Here is a 24,765-nt window from a genome sequence, read left to right as displayed (position 1 = left end):
AGTTGTTATTCATGAAAGATCATCTTACTCAAGTGTTTTACAGTCTGATTTAGCTAGCTAAGTGGGATAAGCATTATAGGTCACCATTTCTTACAGTCTGTCTTGAACATAAATATGTTCTTTCTTCACTTCAGATACCTCAAGCCCCTATGAGCCCTTGCAGTCACATCTTCCAGTACACTTTGACTTCTCCAGGTAATCCTTACCTAGCAAAACCTGTGTTTAACATGTGGTTCAGGAGTCCCTTTGCTCAAACCTGGAGCTGGTCAGACCTATGCCAGTAGAGGAGGTCTGTAAACTCAGACAGCAGAGCATTACTGCTCCCATGCCTGGACATGCTGATAGTGTGTTTGGTTTAGCTCATGTTTGATTTTGGAAACAGAGAATTTTATCAGGTTGGGCCACATGAAAGAGGCTTGATAACTCTGGGAAATTAGACAAAGGCTCTTTCTTTTGAGCTGCTTTCTGTTTCTATGAGACACATTTTCATTCAAGAACATAATTTTTCAGCACCCACCCCCTGTGCAGAACCCCCACCCATAAAGGATGCACATCCTGTTGTTTTATTTCTTTCCAGTACTAACCTTTTCCCCCTCGCAAATCCTTGCTCAAGCAGTATTCAGACAGAACGGTTTGAGTATCTGTCTGAATTGTGTGTGAAGTGCATACACTATAAAAAGCGTCTGCATCAGCACAGTCGTGTTCTCAGTTAATGTTGGAAAGATGGATCAAAACTGTATGATCAGAAATCTGGACAAAGCCATTTGCTCATCACCTTTGACAATGGATGCACTGTAAGAAAACAGTATTTTATAGCATTTTTTACTTTGCACATCCCCTCTACCACAGCAGGCAAAATGCAATTAAATGGTGTCAGTTGTAAGGGAAAAGTAATGATTTTTTCTTCCATAAATCACAAACCCCAAGTCTTTGCAGTCTTGTAATCCAAGCCCTTGCTTACATCACTTTATGAATGTGATAAAGAAAACATAATATGCTCTATTTTATTATAAATTCTAATTTTATAGGCATAAAAAATGCAAACTTGCAAAGCTTATGTTCATGCTCATGTGTCCACATACTTAAGTGCCAGCAGATGTTCAATGATCAATAAAACTCGATTTACATACATTATTCTGAAACATCCTTGATCATACATATAGGCTGGGAATGTCTAATCACTATGACTAGGAATGATGACAATCAACTACAAAGTTACAAAACTGAATGCTATTGTGGTAAGTTTTATTTCAACTGTAGAAGGAAAACTTTTACTGATTTTCATTGAGGCTGCTGGGACAGAACCCACAATTTAGAACCTAAATGGTAGATTTATGGAAATAACAAGTGGCTAAAACCAACTTCAGCATTGTCAGGCATGGCTGACTGAAAAGGATCTGGTTTATTATGATAAACTAAATGTCCTCAGAGATTATAGGTTTTATAACAAGGGGTCCCTGAATTGTGGTGTTTGCATTCATAATGATAAACAAATATACATTTATTGGGGGGGCAATCACTGATTTGCACAAGGATCATAGGAAAGCAGATGATCATAGATCATAGAAGATTATAGAAAGAGAGATGTGCTTGATTTCAGGTCTGGCTCTCCAAGCTCACTATATAGAAGCAGAAAGCGGGAGTCTAAGATGCTGCACATCAGCTCAAATCCACCTCAACAGACTATGACTGGAAGAACAAACTCTTCTGAAACCAGGTGTCTGTTGGATGTCATAGAAGATGGGTTAACAAAATTTTAAAAGTGGTGCAAGAGGGACCACTTTTCTACACTTCACAAGTTAAATAAGAAAAGATGAAGCCATCAAGCAGAGGCAGCAACATCGGAAAAGTGACATACTGTCTTGTTTTGTCCTGTCCTTCCACTGTGTTTTGTCCACAGAAATAGCACACCCAGCAGACTCAGACACCGGTAAAATGAGTCCATCCCATTTCCCCACAGCTGTAGAGTTACCTCACTGCTGTGACTACAACTTTTGTCTTTCCCGATCTCTGCACTTTGCTCCCTGCCTTAGCTATGAAAGGGGCATTTGATCAGTCAGGGGTTTTAACTGTGCTTACACAGTTGCCAGACTTCTGTTCCTTCAGCATGCAAACTGTGAGGTTGTCGCTGCCCATCCCCTTCCAGCACGGACATTATACAACCCCGTTCCACTGCGTCACTGAAGAATTTGCATTCAGGAGAAACAGGTTAGGCCGGCCGCTTCCTAACTGTGCGCTCCGATAAGAACAACCGTGTATAGTTACAACCCCTAGGTAATTTTTCAAAATTACTTTTTTCTGTAAATTTCAAATCGTTTTTGTAAATATAATCTCAAATTATTTTCTCTTTTGCTGAAACCCTTCCCCTTCATTGGTAGCTGTAGTTTAAATGAAAATAAAAAATCCAGCCTGCAGAATTAGCCTGTCTTTGAATCTCTGCAGCCGCCTTACATGGTGGAGAAACTAGCCCGGTAATTATTTTGCTTTGCTACTTAAAGCTGTTCTTCTAGGTACAACAGCGCTTTTGTTATTCTTGGTTAACACTGAATCTACGAGAGCATAGCCATGAAATTTTCAGCTGTAAGTTTTCTTAGCGTTAAGTCTCCTTTGAGACATGAGGAATTGTGGAGCTCAGAGGTGCTTTGTTCTCACCATGATATTTATTTTCGTCGTATAGTCTTCTGAAAGGGTGTATGTTGTAATTTTTTGGTTAAATCACTCATGTACAGGCAATGTCCATGTGCAGTTCAACACAATATCTGTCAACAAATTCATTACTGATGGTGAAAAGAATTTTCTGCCAACACATTTTTTTCTGGCTTATCCAGTTACAGCCCCTCTTTTATTCCAAAAGTGTTCTTGATTCAGAATTCATTAACTTGGTGGGCACCTTGCTCCTAACTACGCTAGGCTTGGAATTGGGTCCTTACTACTTCTGTGCACCAAGACAGTACTGTTAGAGGTTTTTTAATCATATAGCAATGTACTGTTCAGATATTTGTACTTAACCCACCTGCCACGGATTTCCTTTCTCATGAGGCTGTACTGTAATTTTTTTCTATATAATTCTCCTGCCAAACAGTCTCCTGAGGCTTCACACATGTTAGCACATTGATAAGGGTTTTCACACTGAAATGAAAACCACATCCTTTCCCAAAAGCACTGGCATTTATTCCTGCTGGAGCAGTCTGAAGTGCGTACACATGAATGTCAAACTGCCCTCGAGACTGTGACCCTGTTTCACAGAAATGCACAATAGGAAGTCAGCATTTTGAGAGAAGACCTAGAGTGAAACCCCTCATTTCTATGTAGGGAAGATCTTACTGCTGGTTCAGTAGGCAGCCCTCTTCCCGTTGCATTACTACTGAACCAGCATCCCAAAATGAGACGAGGTACGTTTCAAGTCATGCCATCTACAACTTGTTGCTGTTAAATGTCTCCTTATGCCACACTGCCATTCATTGAACTGCCCCGATCACTGCATATGTGTTTGTATGTGTTATTTGTATTCATTTAATAAGCATGCACAAATAATGAAAATTACGAAGTGCCTTTTCATAAGATAGTTGTTAGGGTAAACATATAACTTTGACACAATTTATTATTATTTAACAGCTCTTATTAAAACAAGCTTAGTTTTACACTAGACAGGACTTGATCATGGTTAACTTCAAGAATTGTGTATCTCATCTTTTCACATACGTAGCTTTCATTCATTTAACTGAGCACAAGTTCTGTACATAAATCATGGTGAGAACACAGCCAGAAAAGACAGGACAGAGCACAGTAAATGAATATGATTTTCATCTTAGTAATAAATTTTAGGTGCTCCAATATACATCTGGAAGCTGTAGTTAGGATGTAGGGATTTTGCCTGAATTTCTGGAAGGTGTGCTTCTCTGTTATGTTTCACCAAATCCACATGTTTTGCTATTGATCTGTATGGAGCAGTGCACTTGAAACAGACCTTTTCATTGAGCAGAATCCCCAGAACAGCACCAACACCTGCATGTAGGTTTGTGTCCACAGGACACAGAGGTTGTGCTCCTCTCACTGCCCCTCAGCTCCAGCTCTATGTGGCCATGGGTCAGAGCTGGCACCATGTGCCTCCTTGGGCTCTGCGGGACCTTCTTGTGTAAATAATTGCAGATAGTTGATAAATGGGTGCTTTGTATTGTGCCAGTGGCAGGGTTTTGTTAGCACTTCCTTTGATCGTTTCATAAGGAAACTGCTGTTATTTACCTAGGAGGTAGTCACTGTAATATATTCATTTACTAAGCTGGAACATAAATCTTCAAGCTGCATTGCCTCTGAACTCTGTCTGGAAGAAGAAGTCACACTGCGGAGAGATGTGCCATCTGCAAAGCATTTTCTAAAAAACTCCAAAAAGTAAGGGACTCTCATCTGAAAATGCTTTTATTTGAGAATCAATGTGTCCTCCTTTTGATCCTGAACTGCCTTGGGCAGAAACATTTGAGCTTCCTCCTTGGAAAAATCCTTCTTCTTTTACACAGCTGTCTAGTGTTTTGGTGGCGAAATTCATTCTCTGCTCTGCCAAAACTCTTAGTGATAAGGGGAAGAAAGAGTGTAAACCTCAAAGGCAAAAAAGACAGAGGTCTTTCTTTCCAGATAGAGTCCATAAATCCTCCCAGTTTCTCAAGATAAAGATGGTTTAAGGCCCCAGAATGGTGCTGCTGGTGCTCACGCAGGCACTGAACACAATCCTATGAGCTGCGTATGGAGTGAGGCAGAGGTGACCTGACTTCACTTTGGTGCCCCTCATTGCCTTTTCCCCGCTGTCCTGCAGGTTTGGCTTTGGTAGTAGAGACAGCCCAATTAGCAGAAGGTTTGCTGTTTCACTAGTAATAACTGGATCTCTTAGTTGCAAAGACAGTATTCGGGCATCACCAGAAGTCCCTAGTATATACTCAACTTTGTTCACAGTTAGTTCTTTTGGTCTCTGTGCTAGTGCAAGCCATATATGCAGACCCACTGCCTTCTGAGCCCTTACACAAACTGACAGAAATGTGGCTTGGGACTTCAGCATCTTTCCTCAGCATCTTTACCCTGATAAATTGGCTCCTGTGCACAAAAATTCCTTATTGGGCTCCAAGCAGCTCCACATAATGTGGTATCTACATCCTGCTTCTTTAAATTGCGCAAATTCCTCCAAAATTGTCCAAACTTCCTATGAAATACCAGAAGCAGGTGACCTCACTGCTCTTAGGTATCTTTACCATCTCATCATGGTGTTGTAATGTCACAGAACTGGCTCTGCAACTCACTGGGCTCTCCACTGGACCAGTGCAGCTTATGAAACCTGTGGAGAGCTGTGAACAGCTTTCTGATGCCTTTAGTTTTCTCCTGGCCTCCTGAGTTGAGCAGGACTACAAAGGAGTCTGCTGGATGGATGCCAGAGCAGGAACAAGGTAAGCTGACATTGGAACTGGAGTCAGCGGCAGAACTGAGACTAGGGATCAGGATCTCCTTTCTCTTTTGGCACCAGCCGCAATCAGATTTGATCAACTCATGTTATGTGTCTTCACACTAAGATAATCATATGGGGCCTTCTGTTGCCAGTGGAGGAATAGAAGTACCTCTGGACAGTAACCAGGATTCTTGATGATAGACTTAGATGAGAAACTGAAGTCTTCAGTGTCTGCAGTTAAATCAGAAGCAGCTTAATGATGGTTTGCTTCTAAATAAAACCATTATAAGCAACGGCCTCATACATACTGGTACATACTGCCTGAATCATTTGCAAAACAGCTTAGAAATTTCATAAAAGAAAAGCTCCCTTCATCAAAGGGAGAGACAGCTTTGTATCAAATTTTACTGACACCGCACATTCGCACACAAAGTCCTATAAATATTCTCCTCACACCTCTCCATTTGGAAATTGTATAGTTTTTGGGAAGCACAAGTTGTCTGTGCCAGCACGTCCTTATCTTACAGAGGTACTCTTTTCAGAAGCGAGCTTCAAGGCAGTAGAAATGTCTTCAAAATTCAGAGGAAAGGGGTTTTACTTTTGAACTTCCCTCATTCCCTAAAAGATTGGAGGATAGAGACCTTTTGTGCTCACAAGACAAATAAAATGGTAACAGACTTATGTAGCTGAGAGTCTTCATTTGTTTAAGGTTAATGTCATTGCCAACAGCAGTTTATCCTTCAAGCTAAGCAATCAGTACAGAGCTTCTCTCAGTCTTCAGGTTATTTCTAGTATTGCAATGCACAGGATCCACAGATAGAACAGCAAACTGCAACTTGCCATTATAAAGTATTATTCTCTTGCCTTCAGATGCACTCAGGATTTTTTGCAAACTGCTTTAGAAAGATAAATTTCTGTAAAATCATACCAGTAAACAGCAGATTCTGCATTTGTCCCCTGGATAAGGCCTGGAAATAAAAAGAAGGCAATACTGATTGTGGTAGAACATGCTCTACCCATGCTGCTCAAAGACTCTGAACCAATGAGGATTTATTTAGAAAACAGATTTCAAGTTGTTCTGGACTCATACACCCTCCCATAGCTTCACCTCAGGACATCAGATGGCTTCATTTCCTGGCATGGAGATTAGCTGGCTGACTTTCTCAGTAAGAACATTTGATCTGAAGTCCCAAACATCCTGATTCAGAGCAGAAAATGCTTAGCAGAACACATGTATGCTGCAAAATGGGGAGATTAGCAATATGGTCCCCACTGTGTCAACTGCCACCGTGCTGATCACAGACTCCTGATATGCAGGAACAGCTTCTGGAGCAGAAAAAGTTGGGAACATGGCTGAGGTTGCTAAGGGTTCATTCTGCCACCCTTGAGCAGTCAAACTCTCAGAGATGCATTACTGTGGGCTTCTGAGACCTGGCTGAAGGATACCTCCTATGCCTCCAAATCCTATTTAAGGGTTCAGATGAAGCTCCCTTATGAGCACCTGGAAACACAATTTCACCTGAAAAGTTAAACTTTTAAAATCTTGCTTTAAAATATGTCATAAACAGAAAATTTATTGCTTCCCTGCTAGCCACCTTTCAGAAAGGTGAGGAATTTATAAGGTTTATTTACAATGCTGCCACAAACCCATTTCTAAGAAGACAAGTTTCCAGTAAGACCTCATCCAAAAAAAGTTCCAATTTCCAGTTTCTGTTTAGGTCATATTTTTCAGCCTTTGCTTCTTGACAGTTTAGGGATTTGCCTGCAATTATGGATGGTATTTAAGTTTTCTGCAGTAGAAAGAAATGGGGTGGGGCAAAGGATATGCTTGGCAGCAGGAACTTCTTTCCAAAATATAGCATGCCATGAGAAGTGCCTGGCCCTGAACATGCCTTGGGATGCGGTCCTCTTGTAGTGACATCACTTTATTTGACTCTAGCACTTCTATAGCAGCACCTTTGTTTTGTCTCACTTTGCAGCACCAGACAGCCTTAATGGCAGAAAGTGGCAATAGTTTATTCAGCAGGAATTCAGGTAAGAGTTTTGGTTATTAGATTAGAAACAAAAGGCTGTAGGTAGATTAGGCATGCAGCATGATTCCAGCTGAAGTGTAAGAACTGGATGTCATGGCACTTGCTTATTCCAGCTTACTTGGAAGTCTCCAGGAATCTCTGCGTCAGGACTGGGGCTGGTGCCTTCCAGCAGCATTCTGATTTCCAAGGGCTACCCTTGGGTCTGAGGAAGGCTGGCTGGGAACAAGTCACTCCTCCTGCTGCTGTGTTTTGGCTTGGTCTCTCCTCTTCTGAGCAGTGATTTCTCTGCTGCTCTACCAGCTCTGAGGGCTGATGACCTAGCTTGCACTAGCTCCCATGCATGCAGGAGCATCTGACTTCCCTCTGTTTCTCTCCCTCTTTTACTTTGCATCATACTTCCTGATTCTTTTTTATTACTAACGCAGTTTCAGAATCTTCCACTTGCCACCTGGGCTGGCTCACGAGCCCTGCTCTGGACTATCCAGGCAACTACCCATAGCAGCCTTGTTTCAGCCTGAAAACCTGAAGAGCGAGCTCTCCTGTGGTCAGCTCATACTTAATCAGCCTGTGGGATGATTCCATTTTCACCTAATCTAAACTGTTTACTTTATACACTTAAACATGAATTGCAACTTCTAGCAGCTGATATTAGATACTACAGAGGATATAAGTTATAACCATACTCTGTAAAGTTCACGATATCAGGCTGTAAACTCGCATATTAACCAGCTCTCTATGAAGCCTATACACACCACATAAGCAAATCAGCTGATAAAGCCAGTGACAAGGTACTTTGTCCCACTTCCTGATGGCTTTAGAGACTCTGTCATCCAGTTTTTCCAAGACACAAACCAGTAATACAAAATCCTGCACCTTGGATGCTGGCTTTCCTGTCCCCACTCTGGCCAGAAAGATCCTGGCTAAGGACACACACCGAGCCTGCTCAGAAGCTCTGAAAAGGCTCCTAGTAGCTTCTCCCCACAATCAGGCTTTCTCCCTTCCCTCCCTTCCTCCCTCCTCCAGCCATTTATTTCCATCCCACGATTACACTGGCACATCCTGGCACGGCTATTTGTGCAGCTACATGGTGACCTGGATCAGGGAACTGATCCGAGTTAAAAATAACTCAGCAAAAGAAAAGGTTATTTTAAACCCAGCGGAGTTCCCCAGTTCAGTTTCAGAGGCAGTAGTAGTGCTGTGGGGAAGGTGCAGCACAAGACAAGGTGTAGCAAGTGGCAGTGGCGAAGGGAGCTGCCCAGGCTGCAGCTGCTGCTGTGTGACATCCATGTCATTCCTCACTGCTGTCACAGCAGGAAGGACCTGTAGCTCTCGTAGAAAGCACATCAGGTAGGCTGGTGATTGTAACCTGGCAAAAGGCAACATAGGACGATGTTCAGCCAGCCTGGGCAGGGAAGCCAAGTCTGGCAGGAGTACCTGGAGTCTGCATCATCCGTTGCTCCCTTGAACTCGGCTGCCACCGCAGTGGTGGTGACTGTGATAGACAGCTGTAATGGGCTGAAAACGGCCCAGTATCTGTGTGTACAGATACATAAAGAAAAATGTCTCTTGTGCTCTGAAGTGCTCCTTTTCTTCCATTGCAGGTTATGAAACATGAAACAAACTAACGGCTGATAGGACCTTGCACTCTCACACTTCTGAGTAGCTCCTAGGTGCTGATACACCATCAGTAGGTCTTCAAGAGCTAAAAGAGAAGAATGGTCCCAGTGAGACAAATCTGGATTCTTCCTCCCCACTGAAGCAAATCAGGATTAGCTCTGGACAGACCTGCCTTTGAAACTGATGTGGGAAGCGAGACAGACACATCATCTGGAGTGCTCGCAGAGAAGGATCCTCACTTCCAATTATGCTGATGCATTTGTATGAGTTGCTTCTTAAGAGTTTGGAGATAGCTGGCTGCAAACATCCTTCCCCTTTAGCCTTTGAACACGCTATTAATGAAGTGATTTTCATCTGATGTATCTAACAGGCAGGTATTTCCTTCCTGCCCTTCCCTTGGAATGACTACATAGATTCTTCTTGGCATGTGTACTTTATATACTGTGTTCAAAGAACTATATAAGAGCAACAGCATGACAGGCACCCATAAAACATAAAAGGGCTGCTCATATCACCCTGCGTGTCAAGCTAATGTTACCCTCCAGCCATATGCAACCATTATATGCAGCAATCATTAAAAACTGCTATAAAATGCTCTGTAAAGAACAGCCCTGCCTTAGCAAGAGATGGCTTAGATAATCAAAAGGTTCTTCTCTCCACTGCCTACTTTGGTATTACTGGTATATTTATCCTCAGAAAATGAATCACTGCCTTCTTAAAGTAGCAAGCAAAGCTCTCTAGCTTTTTCTGTCATGCCAAAACTAAATGGGTTTCAACGGCGTTTCTTCAAAGTCATTAGAAAAATGAATGCATCTGCAGGTGTAAGAAAGTGAGCCTGTTTCAGAAAATACCACCCTAAATGGAGCCTTGGAAAATAATAATGACAAAATGCTGCTTTGTGTGGCAAAGGGAAATGTTTGCCATCACTTAACTAGAAGGTAAAATTTATTACAGCAGCTATTACAGAAACAGATGTGGAACACACAGTTTTCATATGGGTATAAAATATTTGATTTTTGCTACAATTTATTGATAATATATATGGGCTCAACAACTCGGGCCTTTCCAAACGAACACAGCACTACAGGCAATGAGGCTTGTAGGGACCTGTGAAAATAATCTAGTTCTTAACTGTGTTCTAAAAGAGCATCTAATGTACCTATGCCACAGTGGTTTGAATAACTGAGTATTAAAAGGCTTCCAATGGTAGAGATCAGTACTCAGCTAGAATTGAAGTTAGGAAAAGTGTTTTTCTAATGTTTAGCTTAATTTTTCCTTCATTTTAACCCTCTGCTTATTCTTTGCTCTGTCCTAAATGGGAAATAGATCATCTTTTTGTAGTCTTTTGTAAAATACTTCAAGACCTATCTTGTTCCTCATTTTTCTTTCCTCTAGATGAAGCATCCCCAGTTCTAGGACCCCTAAACCAAACTCTTCCTTACTGGTCTATACCAATTTTTGAAGATTAATTTCCTGGAACTGGACACAGGCCTCCAGCTGAGGTTTTTATTAATGCTGAGTAGAATGGAATTTTACTTTGAATGTCCTACAGAGAATAACTCTTTTCCATGGTGATATTTTGCCTTTTTCGTAACAGTGTGACCACGTTGACTCTTATTCAATTTGTGATCTGCAACAAGCCCCAGTTCCTTTTCTGCAAAACTCTTCCTGACCCAGTTACCCCTTCTTCTTTCTTTGTGCAGTTAATCACCTTTCCCTAACAGTAAAATCTTCTTTTTATTGGATTGCATCTTATTTCTAGATCATTCCTTCAATTTGCCAACATCCTTTTCAGTTCTTTTCCTTCCAACCTTCCAGGTTTGCATCTGCAATATTAATGCATGCACATTCTCCCACCTTACAAATAAAAATGATGAAAACTACCTTCAGACAGAACCTTTGAATACCTAACAAACACTTCCTCAATAGTTTTCTGGCTAATTGTGTCCCTACCCTTTGGTAGGTTCATTTCTTTATATTAACTTGGCTTGCTCATTTAGAGTGTCAATTTTTTTACTGAAGTCATGACATATGGCAGCTATCCCTTCTCCCAATTCACATGGTCTACTACGTACCAAAACATTCAATTGCATTGGTTTATTTTGTCCTTAACAAATCAGTAGCAGCTATTATTTATTTCACTGTTTACTCTAGATGCTTATAAATACTTCCAAGATTTTTCTGGGAGTTGAATTTTGCCTGACCCCATTACCCCTTTTAGCTTCTTTTTTAGACGGTCATGTCTCTTCCTTGGTGGTGCCCAGGCAAAAATGCACATAGCCATTTACTGACAGGGAATGCCTCTGTTACACAGCTTAAATTACATCCTTCTCTCATGACGCCATGTCATGTAAAAATTTTCATTCTCCTGTGATCAGATGACACTGCACAGTTAGAGAAGAAGTGGGAACCTGATATATTTTTGCACCTTTGGTTTCTCTCTTGGCCACAGCTTTGCAGGCACTAGGCTTCTGGTGTAACTCAATCAAAGCAAAACTTGCATCAGACTGCTAAGTACATTTGCTTTCTGAGTACTAGAGATAATAGGGATCAGTGTTCCATGACCAACAGTTGAACTTGAAGTGGACATTGCTTGGGCAATTTATCAATGATTCTTTGCTCTTTTTCAGCTTCTTCCTCTGTTGAAACAAAGACACCCAGGCATCAGCAATATCTCCATTCAGTAGGATTATTTCATTGCCACAAAACTGTGACTCTTCTTACATCTAATCGGAAGTCAAGTTTCTCTCCTGTTTTCATTCCCCTATTGCAAGTTTCAGTCTCTGATATTCCTTGTGTTAAGAAGACATGTTAAAGGAATAATGCCCTTTTGTCTAAGCAGCTTGCAGGAAACAACAGATTAAGAGGCAATTCATTCTTGTGATACACCATGGGTGAAGCCCTGATCCAAATAAGGCTTATGGGAGTTTCACCACTGAGCAGATTTTTGTTTTGCTTTGCTTTTAAATACTAATGACAAAATAGAAGTACTGGATTTAATCATTGTTCACCAGTTGTCCTTAGAACAAAGACAGATGTGCACTCCACCCCTCAAAGATTGCCTACAAACTTCCTCCTTCCCAGAGTGGTGATCGGCAACTGTCCAGACATCAACATCTTCCCTTTGAAAATTATTGATTATATGGCTCTAACAATTGATAAATCCCCCATTGTCTGAGCCAAACTTTGTTTTTCTTTGTTTAGGGGCCAAAAGTAAGATTAGGAAATGCTTTTGTCTTGATTAAAGAAAAATGATAATGTTTAAGTGCAGGGAAACACAGTAACAGTCAAAAGAGTATGTAAGGCATATGGCTTTCATATTCTGCAGTTTGATAAAGCAGGTTACCATTTTCTGATACAAAAACCCCACAACAAAACAAAAAATAAATAAGCAAGTTTCTTTACCTACAACAATGTACAAGATAAGCTAACTAAACATAATAACCTGGTGCAGCACATCTATACAAACAAGTCATTTTCCTTCCCCACAGCAGCACTATAACCACACTCCAACTTTGTTGAGACAAGGTTACCTGCCTTCTTTTCTTTTTTGACCACAGTATAGGCAGGGGTTCTCAAGGACTCTATCAAGTTGATTTTATAGCTTCTGTTTTGCTTTGTTTTCCTTGCCCTCCTCATCTCATCCAACAAAGTAACTGTGGATGGGAGCACAACTGCATCTGCACTGGGATGTATCAGCTCTGAGACTGGATGTTTCTAAGCATCACGTGCATGGTCCCAGCTGTGGAGCACATTAACAGGTGACCCAGTCCACTGCACTATCCTAGTTTTAGGGTTCTGCTCTGAAACAAACACAGCTTTGTGAGCAGGGATTATCTTACCTTTTGTGTACAATAGCTAAATAAGTGCACAGCAAGACTACTGAGTTTAATGGCATCTTTCTTCTGGTGCTGCAATCCTTTGCCATGGTTTTATCACAGACAAATGAATAATGATGACACTGATGATGATAGAACTACTCAGAAGTTACTGCTGAAGTGGCAAGTTTCTAAAACCTGATGTGGGCAGGATAGGATTATTTTTTCCCCATCACTTTCTCTTTCTTTGCCATCTGGATAGCTTCCATTTCTTTTAAGTCTTTTCTTGATGTCTTTCTTGCAGTCATACTTATCTGGTCCTGTACTAAAAAAGATTATATTTAAAGTAGAGGTGATGCAAGTGCCAATGCTCAATCTCTGTTAACAAGCTGCCATATGAAATGGTAGAAAATCTGAGAGACAGCACAACAGAGATGACTCCTGGAAAAGTCTGGACAGTTTACTTTCAGTGTCTTACTCGCAATACATTGTCAAGCAATAAATATGAGATCTCTGAAATGTGGCAGTATTCAGGACTGAAACTTGTGTCTTTTCCATCAAATTCTTGATTTCTCTGTTTTGATATTATCCACAGAAAAGAGGAATTGTCTAGATATTTTGGGCAACCATGTTTGTGGTTAGACATTCTTGTGATAGGTTATAATTTATCCATGTGTTAATAGTGTTGGCCCTAAATATCTTTTCAAATCATCTATGATAAGAGTATATTTAAGGAGCTTTCATAGGCAGAAACTAGTTCTACCTATAACCTAGCAAACATGCGCTTTTAATGACGCAGTCATCTGGCTCCTCAGCATACCCATCTGACATACTCTATCTGACAACAGCTCTTGTTCACATGAGGATTCATAAATGTATGGGAGGAATTTAATCCTGGAGATTCTGTACTAATCAAAACCAGATATAAGACATTGAGGAGGAGCTCAGGATGGGTTAACAGTGCCACCACAGAGAGCGCAGGTTGTAAGCAGGATTTTCTCTCTGTGGGGGACATCAAGAAAGGACAAAGATGACTGTTTGTACTAGTCTCTTCATTTGTGGCAGTCAGTGAAGATCCTGAATTTGTCTACTCATGCCTGGGCAAAGTAACAGGGAAGCAGATCTGGTGCTGAAGCAATAAGCTCTTCTCTAGGAAATAATAAAAGAACATGAAGACAAGAAGAAACTGCAGGTGAGGGCAAGGATCCATAGTCAGCTGTCAATGACAAAACAACTTGTTCCACTCCTTTTCAAAGACGCTTGTGCTCAATGTCCAGCCCGCAGACCTCCCTGTTTGATTTCCTTAGCCATGCAGTAATGTTATGACTCAAAAATTGGAGGTGGCAGGGTGTTTTGGGGGGAGAAAAAAAAAACCAACAATCGCTCAAAAGAGAATGTAGGAGCTGGAAAACACAGCAAAACTAAGAGCTTGAGCATTTCAACTCATCTTGCACCCTGTCTCGTCTATTAGGTCTTGTCCATCACCTCACATTCCAGTAATTCCTGCACTCACGTAGCCTCCTTCCCCTTCAGTCAGGGAGAGATTCCAACTGACCTTAACTCCCACGCAGACTATTAATAGAGAAGGTATCAGTCACTGCAATGAAATTATAATGGAGGCTGGTATAATCACTGGCCTCTATCAAAGAAGGACATGTGACAGCCCTGGTCACAACCTCTCAAGACAAAGCTCCAGAAGCAAATTCATAACATAAAAACTGCTACAAAGTAGCGTACAAAGTAGGATACAAGGGGGATATAGGGACACTTCAGGGTTAGTGCTTCTCTTTCCTGAAGAGAAAGGTGGCTTTAGGAAGTCATGGACCTTGGAAATAGTGGCTTTTGCTAGATCATGGTGGTTGTATGTTTGGGAAGAAATCATCATGTCCTTTGCCTAGTGATAATTTTCTAATTAAGACTCATGTTGTTTGGTCTGGCCAAACTGTATTGAGTACAGGGAGAGGGAGCAAAACTGATTTGGAGAGGGAGCAAAATTGATTTGAAGCAATCTTTCTTGTTCTCTGATTTCTTTGTCCATTAAGAGCATACTGTGAAGGCAACAGCCACTGCAGAGAAGGAAAACTGGATGAAATGACTGCTCTGAACTGGCATAACAAGTTGTATGATCCAAGAGCTTCTGATGAGCATCACAAAGGCTATCTGTCATGATAGGACATAGACTTTACACAGCATGAAAGACCCTCAGCTTTTGCTGCTGTGTGCAGTTTGACAAATGATGCAAAGATAAAAATATCTGATAGAAAAAAAAAATCAAAGAAATTGTTACTAGGATACCAATCATTCAGTGGAGGACAAATCAGAACCCAATGAGTCTGTAGGTAATGATAATTATAGTGCTGTGTAAACACGTGAAGCAGGCTACCAGTAATCTCCAATTTGTCAGGGGAAAGGAGGCTGGGATGCCTGGTTCTGAAAGAAAATTTGTTTTATGCTGTATTGTTTTATTGTAGATGTTTTACTGCTGTATGTTCAAAATACAGTCCTTTTCCAGGGAGGGAGGAAGGACTCCACAGCCTTTTCTAAGGAGTTTGCTCAAGTGGCTCTGGAGCTAGAATTCTGTCCTCACTATCAGATCTGAATCCTCTTTGCTGCCAATGAAACTCCTTTCTTTTTGTCTTGCAAAACAACAGCCCCCCTCCTTTGTGACAAGCTTATGTACTGGCAGCTTGCTGTCGTGCCCCTTGTCATTCCTCTCTAGAAGAAGGCAGTCTCTGCTACATTTCTTCATATATTCTTACCAAATTTGTCAATTCCTTCTGGACTCTCTCTAGTTTGCCTATTTTTTTAAGTGTGCCCGGACCTAGAAACAGGACTTTTGCTATAACTTCCTAACTCCTACTTCTTATACATGGTCTTGCTCTGAATATATTTCCAAAGTATGACTAGCATTTTTTGCAACAGCACCACGTTAATTCATTGAGTTTGAAATCCACCATAACTTTGAGTTTCTTTTTTTTCCTGCAGTATTACTGAAAATAATGCAATTGTTTCCTATTGTGTAAATGTTCAGTTGATTTCCCCTTCCCAAGTGTTAATGCTTTAGATATGTTTTTATTGAACTCCACCTCATATGTTTCATTTGGAGTGAAAAGCACTTTGAATTCACATCCTGGTTTCCAAAGCACCTGGAAGCTCTCCCCTCCCAATTCCTCACTGCAGATTTTACAGGTTTGTTCTCTTTCCACCACCCCTATCACTTGTACCAAGCAGATACCAGATAGACAAGATCTTCCAATGAGATCCCACTTAAATTATCCACTGTGTATATCATAACTGAGTGTCTGCAATTTTTTGTGTACACCCTTTTAGATACCAGTTTTTCTTGCACTTAACCAGATAACATTTTCAGTTAGCCTTCAACTTGTTCATAAGAATGCTACAAAAGGTAAAATAATGCTAAAATAAAGATACAGCCTATGGAATGTTAGGAATGAGAGTTATCTGGGGAAAGAAGAAAATCAATTTGATTTGGTGTGATTTGGTTTTACTTTTTGACACCTTATCCTCCAAATGCTTGCAAGTATACTGAGTTGTTGGAGTCATTCTTGGTGTCAAAGGTAGGCTGACTGTCCTATATCTCATTATTCCTTTTCAACAGACAGGTATTAGACGTATCTATTACATCATATTTATTCCCCACTTGTCCCTCAGGTCCACCCTGTATGTACTCCCAGGTAACTGCTAACGGCTCAGACATTACTGTGACTAGTTCCTTCAGTACTTCTGGGTGAATGTGGTCAGGCCTTGAATATCACTGATTTAGATAAACATTTCTAACTGTTCTCTCTCTGCTCTGGCCTGCTTCCTATTATTTTGTTTAAACTAATTTTAGTAAGTATTGGTCACAACTAACTTCTTCACTGAAGACTGAAACAACAAAGGTTTTTAATATTTTGGCCTCTTTTGCGCTCTGTTATTTGTTCCCTTTGTTATATACTTCCTTTGTCATCTTATGTTCTGGTAACATTTTCTGGTTGCCTCCTGCTACTTGTAACTCCTGGTGTGCCCAAAGGTTTTGCTTTATCCTCCTGTATTATATAGGCAGTCATAGAGAGGTGTCCTGGTTTTTCCAGGACTTCTATAAGGCTTTGATTTCCAGGTGCCTAAAGAATGCCTTAGAGCACCACATCAATCTGCAATTGTGCTTTCTCTTTCCTTTGCATTTGAACACCTTATTGTAGAACCTTCAATATGTTTTTTTGTTTTCAGAATCTGGCCGTGATCCCCTACTCTTTTATCCTTTCAATTACCTTCTCAAGAGGACCCCATCCCAGCTTGCAAACTTTTCTAGTTCACCCTTAATAGTGGTCTGTCATTTCATACTTGCTTTCACCAAGACTACCTTCCACTTTCTCAAGAATCCCCTCATTATTAGCCTAATCAAATCCAGTTTAGATATGTGTCCAAATATCCTCCCTCCTCACCCCCTCTCCTAAGAAGAAACCTGCCCTCTGTATATTCCCTGATCCTGACAACTACCTGTGTCCTCATCTATTGCTTTTCAGTAGATACTACGCTAGTTGAAGTGCCTTGTAGGGGTGAGGCTGGCTCTTGAACATACCTGTCAGTTGCTCAAGCAAAGAGCATCACATATATCTTCTTTCTCATAATTTAATTTTCTCTGAAAGACCTCCAACAAGACATCCATCTTGTTCTTCTCTTTGCTCATTTCCACCCAAAAGCAGTCAAGAAGCCAGCTTCTTATCTCTCTCTGAAGTGGATAGTAAGTGTACATGTCTAAAGGCCTTGTCCTGGCTATGCTGGAAAAAGGCTGTAACTGCTTCCCCATTCCAGTTCCCTGGTATGTTCCATCAGGACTTCACGGCACCTATTACGTCATGGGTTTGTGCATATGAAGACTTTGAGTTTTCCTGTTTATTCAACATATTACTTAAATTTGCACATAGCTACTCTGGATATTCAACTGTTTGCCCTATTATTCTCTCTCTGGTCTTTCCTGTGCTTTTTGCTAACAGTTTCCCTATGGAGATGGTTAACAAAGTACTAATTACTGCCAAGCAAAGGGTATAGTGGTGGCTTTGTGATGTAGATACTGGTCAGCCAGGAACTTCACTGAGACTCCAAATTTACTGTAATTCCCATCTATCTCTGGACAGACTCCAGATAGTAACAGCTTTCAGTCTCTGCCAACCTGGTTTGGAGCAGTTTGCCAGTGTGTGATTTTGCATGTCTGTCAGCCAAATAAGGGAGCCAGTGCAAAAATCTAGTACTTAGAGGGTGTTTGATACCTATGGGAGCTGTCTGTGTCAGGAAACCAGTGACTAGTTTATAGCAGATTGGAAAAAAAAAAAAAGGTGTAGAAATAATATGGCCAGCATTTTAGTTACAAGCACAATGGCAATTAAGTGCAAATTACCAGTGTAAACCAGAAAGACATTTTTGTGCAAGGGATCCCTGACAGTCTTAATAAAGATTAAAGCTGAGCTGGAATTGTTCATACAAAACATGAGAAGGAGCTGCAGCCTCTCTTCACATGTGACATGGTTCTCAATGAAGTGCTACACTGCTGGTTGGACAGAGCAGGCAATGTCCAGCCTAGGTGGGAAATCACAGCTGGAGAAGCTGCCATTGAGATGTCTTTCACTTCCCTCAGGTGTAAGTCTTCCACCAGAAAGTAACACCAAATGCAGTGAAACACTGATGACCCGTTACAGAGCATTAACAACAGATCCCTTAGATCCCTGCCCTTGTACACATTTGTATATACACACAGCCTTTCTTTGTGTACCCTAGACAGACTACTAGTGTATAATGAAGACACGACAATAATAACATACTTCATTCACTGTAAGGAAGAGGATAAAAGCTCATCAGAAACACTGTCAGTTGTTACAAATGATAAATGGGTGACAAAACTGAAAATCATATTTGCGTGAGTTACTTTCTAACTGGATTTTATATGTGTACCAGCTTCTCTATTCCTGATTATTGGGCATGTTTGTGTATTTTCAGATAAAGACATATTTGTGCTCACCTATTGCTTTATAGATGCTGCAAAAAGATGAGTAGGAAGCCCATCCTGGATCAGACAGCTAGAACATTCTGAACTGCGTGTTCAGAAGACAAATGAGTGAGAAGTCCTGTTTGTTTTCATTTAACACAGCAGGTCAGTCATAATCACACACGAAATACCACGACCAGTGATAATCCTAATTTACCAAGTCTAAGAGAAAAGCCCGTGTAAGCACTCTCTGTTCAACAACCCCCTCCCAGTAAATTCACCTTCTAAAAATCTCAAATCTATAAAAAAACCTTGAAAAAAGCTTGGAATCATTGGGATCTTTGCATCAAAGCAAAGCAGTAGCCATGAGCCCTTTACTGAGAGCAACCTGTCCTAAGCCCTTAGCTAGGCTTATCCAGAAGGCATTAGCTTCTGAATCCCAGCTTATCTCAGCTCTTGGGTAAAAGCACAGGGACTAGCTTTGAGATACCTGTGGCAAGGCCAAAATCATAAAATACCTCACATCCAAGCCTTGAACTGCACCTGAATAGAAGTGGGAAACTAGCAGTGTTTACAGAGCCATGTGTTCCTTGTACACCCAAGTGCTGACTGCTAAAAATGGATAATTTAGGCTTTAAATGGACAGAGGGCCTTCTTAAATGTCTGAGAAGCTCTCCAAACCAGCTGATCTACCCCAGAGACTGGGCAACTCAGAGCAGGACATAAGATACGTGCCTTCAGTGAATGCACAGAATAAGGCTTTTTCATTTTTCTTCTTCCCTACAGCATTTTATTCAAGCTAATGTCTAATTAGAACTAAGAACTTGGTGTGCTTTTTGCTGCTGCTATGACAGTTCCTAAAAGCATTTCATGAACATCAATTGTGTGTGGTAGTTTTGCACTAAGCTCCCCAGCTACTGAAGGAGAAGGGAGGGACAACAAGAGCTCTGTTTTATTATTGCACAGTACAGATAATGATACACTAACCATATCAAAAGGAGCTTTGTAATTATTGGCTGGGGAGCTCTTGTGGTTATTTTACATTTAACCCACATACCAATTTGGTGTCTGCTGGCACATGGTGGCCATATGGAAGGCAAGAAACCATTACTGCCTACCACGGAAGAACATAATCTGGAGAGTGGAGGCATTTTCATGTGTTGAACAAAGTTCCACCCACACCATAAACTGGTCATTCTGCCACATCATAAGCTGCAGAAAAAAATCACATAAATCTTCACAGGCACTCTACAGGACTTCAGTCAGAGACTCTATCTTTTGCGCAGCCCATGAATGTACTGTTGATGCTTTAAAATAACAAGTAATAGCTGTCTATCTGCTACTAGTACATCTTGTCATGCAATACTGCTATATATATTGTTGGAGCAGTGTTGAAAGGCACACAAAGTATTTCCCTGCTACGAAAAATGTTACTGAGACAAATTATTGCCTGATGAAGAAAATTTATGCAAGATGGGAATCCATAGGGTTATTTGTAATTGCACCTTTTTATCTATTGACTTTCAGGGACCAAGGTTTAAAAATGTCTGAAGAAGTTACATATATAGATACATATGTATACATATATATATAGGCAACTTTGTGTTAATTATTCTATATTAGCAAACACAAAAATATTTCTGTGGACATAACACACTTGTCTGTCCACCTACATAAGTGTGTTTGCATTTCTGTATGTATGTATGTATGTATGCTCCTCTGCCTGTGTGTTGGGAAGGGGTGCTGCAGAACTTGTATCCACATCCTACATGCCTACTAACATTTTGGGCAAGTTTTATGATTGCTTTTCTGAGTGAAGACTGAAAAGGAGACAAAAAACCTGATTTGAAACAAAAGTCTCAGCTGTCTCGCTGGTCTTGTACTACATTATAGCATAAATGGTGGTAAGGGAACTTAAACATATGGGAGAGGAGGGGATTTTGTTTGCATTGCCTAAACAAATATTTTTTAATAGTATAAAAATAGGTGGAACAGGAAGATAGGCAGGACCAATGCAGAAGAAAAGCATATTTGTGCCCAATTCACTGGAGAGATTGTTAAAGAACATTTTATCATAATGAAAATATTACCCTTGGAATGACAGCGAGATCAATGTCAGTTTAAGTTGCCTGTCTTTTTTACTTCTAGCCACCAAACTCAGACTCGTCCTAGAGTTATTGTGACCAGCTGATTTTTATTTCAGAAAATGTTCTCTTTCATTCACGAATCAATAGTTCTTTGCTAGTCCTGGCTTTGCTCCTTGCTCTTCTCCGTCAGCCCTTGCTAAGGGCTGTTGCTAAGGGCCAGAGGAAGTGTCCTGTTGCATTCAGCTGAGAAATCAGGGAGGAAAAGACCATTTCTGTGAGGTGCAAATGAAGCACTGCTGTCCTGCAACATAGGAAATACGATTCTGGCTGGAACAAGCTGCTTGTGATTAGGACTCCCTGGTGTTTCAGAATTTTGACAGGCTATTCCTCAACTTGCAAAATTAGGAGAGTGCCATGGTGGGATCTAGAGAGCAACACTTAGCTTACAGTACAGGTAATCGGTTTCAAAAGGAAACTTTTACAAAGGTTTCCTCCTTTGCTTGATGAAGTTCACAGAAATCTTCCTGTGGATTTCAATGACAAGGACAAAAATTCGTTTAATCAGACAACTTCTAATACCTTTACTTGACAGCAGATGAGTGAGGCATATATAAATTTACTAAACATTTTATAGACAAGAAACTGATAAATCTAGTGAAATTCTCCATTTAATGACAGGGAATTCAGCTGGCAGAAACAGAAACCTTCAGTCCAGTGGAATATACCTTATTTACTTTCTGATGTATTTAGTTTAAAATATACTGTTCAGTTTATTGAATCGGATTATTGATTTTAATACATTTCACGGTGTGTTGTACAGCTAGCTTTGACAAAATCATATATTTTTCCAAAAAGGCATGCTTTAATTGTGGTTTACTATGCCTAGTAAGTCCGGTGCAGCAATTGCACCCCTCTTTCAATGACTATTAACTGATCACTGCAGCAATTAGTGTTTTTACTGAAGAGCTACTTATCCTCCAGCCAGAAGTACAGTTCTTTGGAAAGCTGCATGCAGGGGAACCTGTGTTATCCAGGTTTCTCAGGCATATGAGCTTGGAATTTAACAGCCTGCTCTAGCAAGGTCATGCGTGCATTGATAAAGAACCACAGCCAGGGTTATAGGATCAACATAAATAAGAATACGTAATCCAGTCGTGTCAGGCAATCCCATTTGGTTGCATCTGCGCTATCCCATCCAAAGGCTGAACATTCTGTGTGTGTGCCTACTGCCTGTAGGTGACTGTGCTAATGAGCCTGTCTTTTCTCCTCTGAACAGTCTGTGCTGGAGTTGGAGTATATTTCCTGTGGTTCATCAGAAGAACTGGCAAGCAAACAAGGCTTATAGATGTGATTCAGACTTGTGAGGATTTCCTGGTAAGATTGTTTTTTCCCTGTACAACCAATTACAAAAGTAATGGTAGATATGAATATCCATTTCCCTTTGTTTCCTTTGCAGTTGCAAAAGTTTGGCATTCACTGATGTTTCCCGGTGGTGCAGAAAGCCAGAGGAGCAGTGGGTTGCCATAAGGATTTGGCCTGAAGATTCTTCCTGTGGAGCTAGCAAATGGTGATTTGAATTGTGTCCTGCAAGATGAAAGCCATAAATCAGACCTGAGCAGAGGTGAAAGTCTAAGTAATTGTTAATGCTCTGAACCTAAGGTGCCAAACTTCATTTCATCTCTTCAATATTTGGACAGGACAAGGATACTTCTTCTTCTTTAGAATAAGGAAACAGTGGAATCTTCTTCAGAAATTCTTCAGAAATTCCCAGGAGGTGCAATGAGTGCACATAGTTCTTACTCTGGTTATTTGTCTTCTTCTCGCATTGCTGCAGCTAGAAGATTGCTAAGTGCCTTTTTAGGACAGGTTTGAATTCAGTGAGACTACTTACGTAAGTAGCTGCTCACCAATTTGAGCAATGTCACCCTCGGTTTCCATTTCTAGGACATATTGGTCAAGAAAGTTGGGTCTGTTACGTCAATAACCTCTTGGCTGCTACATCTCGGCTCCTGTCCTCCAGAGTCTGTTGGCGAGCTTCAGCACAATTCCCATTAAATTTACTACAAACTGATTAAATCATGGCTTGTAGTGGATGGTACAGAATTTGGTTGTTTATTTATCTCTGGCTGATTTTCTAGGATCAGGGATTTCTACTGCCCTAAAGATGAAAGGTTAAATTCCTTCAAGTCTTTGTCCTAGATAACACCATGTCACTCTGCTTGGACTCCACAGAGGATAGTATGCGTATCCCTTTGTAAATGCCATTCCAGTAATTCTCTCTTACATGAATTTTCTGAAGAACAACAAAGCAACGCTTGGTGGGAATTTCCCACAATGTATTTGTTTGTATCCAAAAACGCTGACTTGTTAAAACAGAACCTTTTTGTGGGAAAGTATTTGTTCCAGTAAGAAGGCTTCTCAGATTCAGAACTGAATTTTTTTTTTTTTTGGGGGGGGGAGGGGGAATTCCCTTCTTTTCCTCAAAATAGATGGCTGTTGAGTGCTCAGGAATTCCCTGGAAGATACAGGCAAGACAGGTTCAAATCCCATTGATTCAGCATGTTAGCCTCTTTTTGGGCCAGCTATGCAAAGCGTAACAGCTTCGGACAGGGAAAAAGGGATTAGCCTCATTTGCCTTTTTCAGCATTTCTTCAGGAAGGTCCTAATTCCATTTTAATGCACAACAAAAGGACATTTTTAAATTTCTATTGTTTTCCAAAATACTAATGTTTTGCAGATACTCTTACACTAACCCAGCACTGATCGCCTGGCAGATCCATTCATATCTTCTTACAAATGCAGATGACAGCGTCACTCCATTTGGGATCTATAACTTACGGAGTCCTCCTGAATGTCTGTGGGTTTTTTTACGAGACACCTAGGGTTTGATTTGGCAAATTTCTAAACTAGAAGATGTTATGAGGATTATTACTTAACTAACGGAGCTATTCATACACAATTCCAGAACATTTTATGAATTGATTAAAGTTTTATTCAAGTCAGTAAAAAGATTTCCACTGGACCTGAATAAAAGTTTGTTATATTATGTCCTTGCATCTTGAAGTTTTCATTTGACACTTGATCTTATTTTGTCATTTTCAGATTCTACCAAAATTGTATCAAAAACTTATCTCTGCAATTACAGAAAGAGTTACCAACTTTATCTAATTTTCAGAGAGTCAGTAGGAATTCAGGAAAAATGGATTCTTTTCTGACTTACCACTGGCTTCCTTAGACTATCATTATTTATTAACTTTAGCAATTAATTTTATGATTCTAAGACACAAGGAAATTTAAGCATTAGAAAAGATAACAATTTGATAAAACACTGCATTATGATGCTCATAACCTTAACTTAATGGCAATTTCATAATTAGAGTATTATAATGCAGTTTTAATGCACATTTATTATAATAATGAAGTACAGAATTACACCAACACAAATCATATTTAATCAAGAGCAATCACAAATAATAACCAACTAAGAATTAGAATGATATGCCACTGAGTTCATACATATAATTTTTCTTTTATCAATAAGCAGTGCTACAAACTGTCATAACATAAATTGTTTATATTTGTTTTAAAATGTTCTATAATATTGATTGATGCTTATGACTGCCTTTACTTATTGTGTGAATACCATAAAAGTTCTCCAGCTAATGAGATAATTAATTTTCCATCCTGCATAACTCCAGTTTCAAATTAGATTTAAATAGTAATTCTTATAATATCCTGATTGTTTCACAATGGAAACAAAACAAACCAAAAATCAAGCAAACAAAACCCAACACACACA

The 24,765-nt window shown here is 40.2% G+C and overlaps 2 long non-coding RNA genes across 3 annotated transcripts in view; both read left to right on the top strand.

Moving 5' to 3' along the window:
- Positions 1–24,765, top strand: part of LOC134165611 (uncharacterized) — a 78,840-nt gene that overhangs the window by 33,341 nt on the left and 20,734 nt on the right. The window lies entirely within an intron of this gene.
- LOC134165603 (uncharacterized) lies at positions 833–23,404 on the top strand. 2 transcript variants are annotated; one of them, XR_009965582.1, is made up of 3 exons: positions 833–2,274; positions 22,243–22,340; positions 22,423–23,404. It is a non-coding gene; the product is annotated as an uncharacterized LOC134165603 (long non-coding RNA). The 2 variants fall into 2 exon arrangements; XR_009965583.1 differs by lacking the exon at positions 833–2,274 and adding an exon at positions 18,935–19,044.

This window comes from Pezoporus occidentalis, unplaced genomic scaffold (genome assembly GCF_034315485.1).
Source record: "Pezoporus occidentalis ecotype Australia unplaced genomic scaffold, CSIRO_AGI_Poc_V1 ctg243, whole genome shotgun sequence".
In the NCBI taxonomy this organism is placed as follows: domain Eukaryota; kingdom Metazoa; phylum Chordata; class Aves; order Psittaciformes; family Psittacidae; genus Pezoporus; species Pezoporus occidentalis.
The sequence above is the reverse complement of the archived record's forward strand: the minus strand, read 5'-3'. Positions and strand labels throughout refer to the sequence as shown.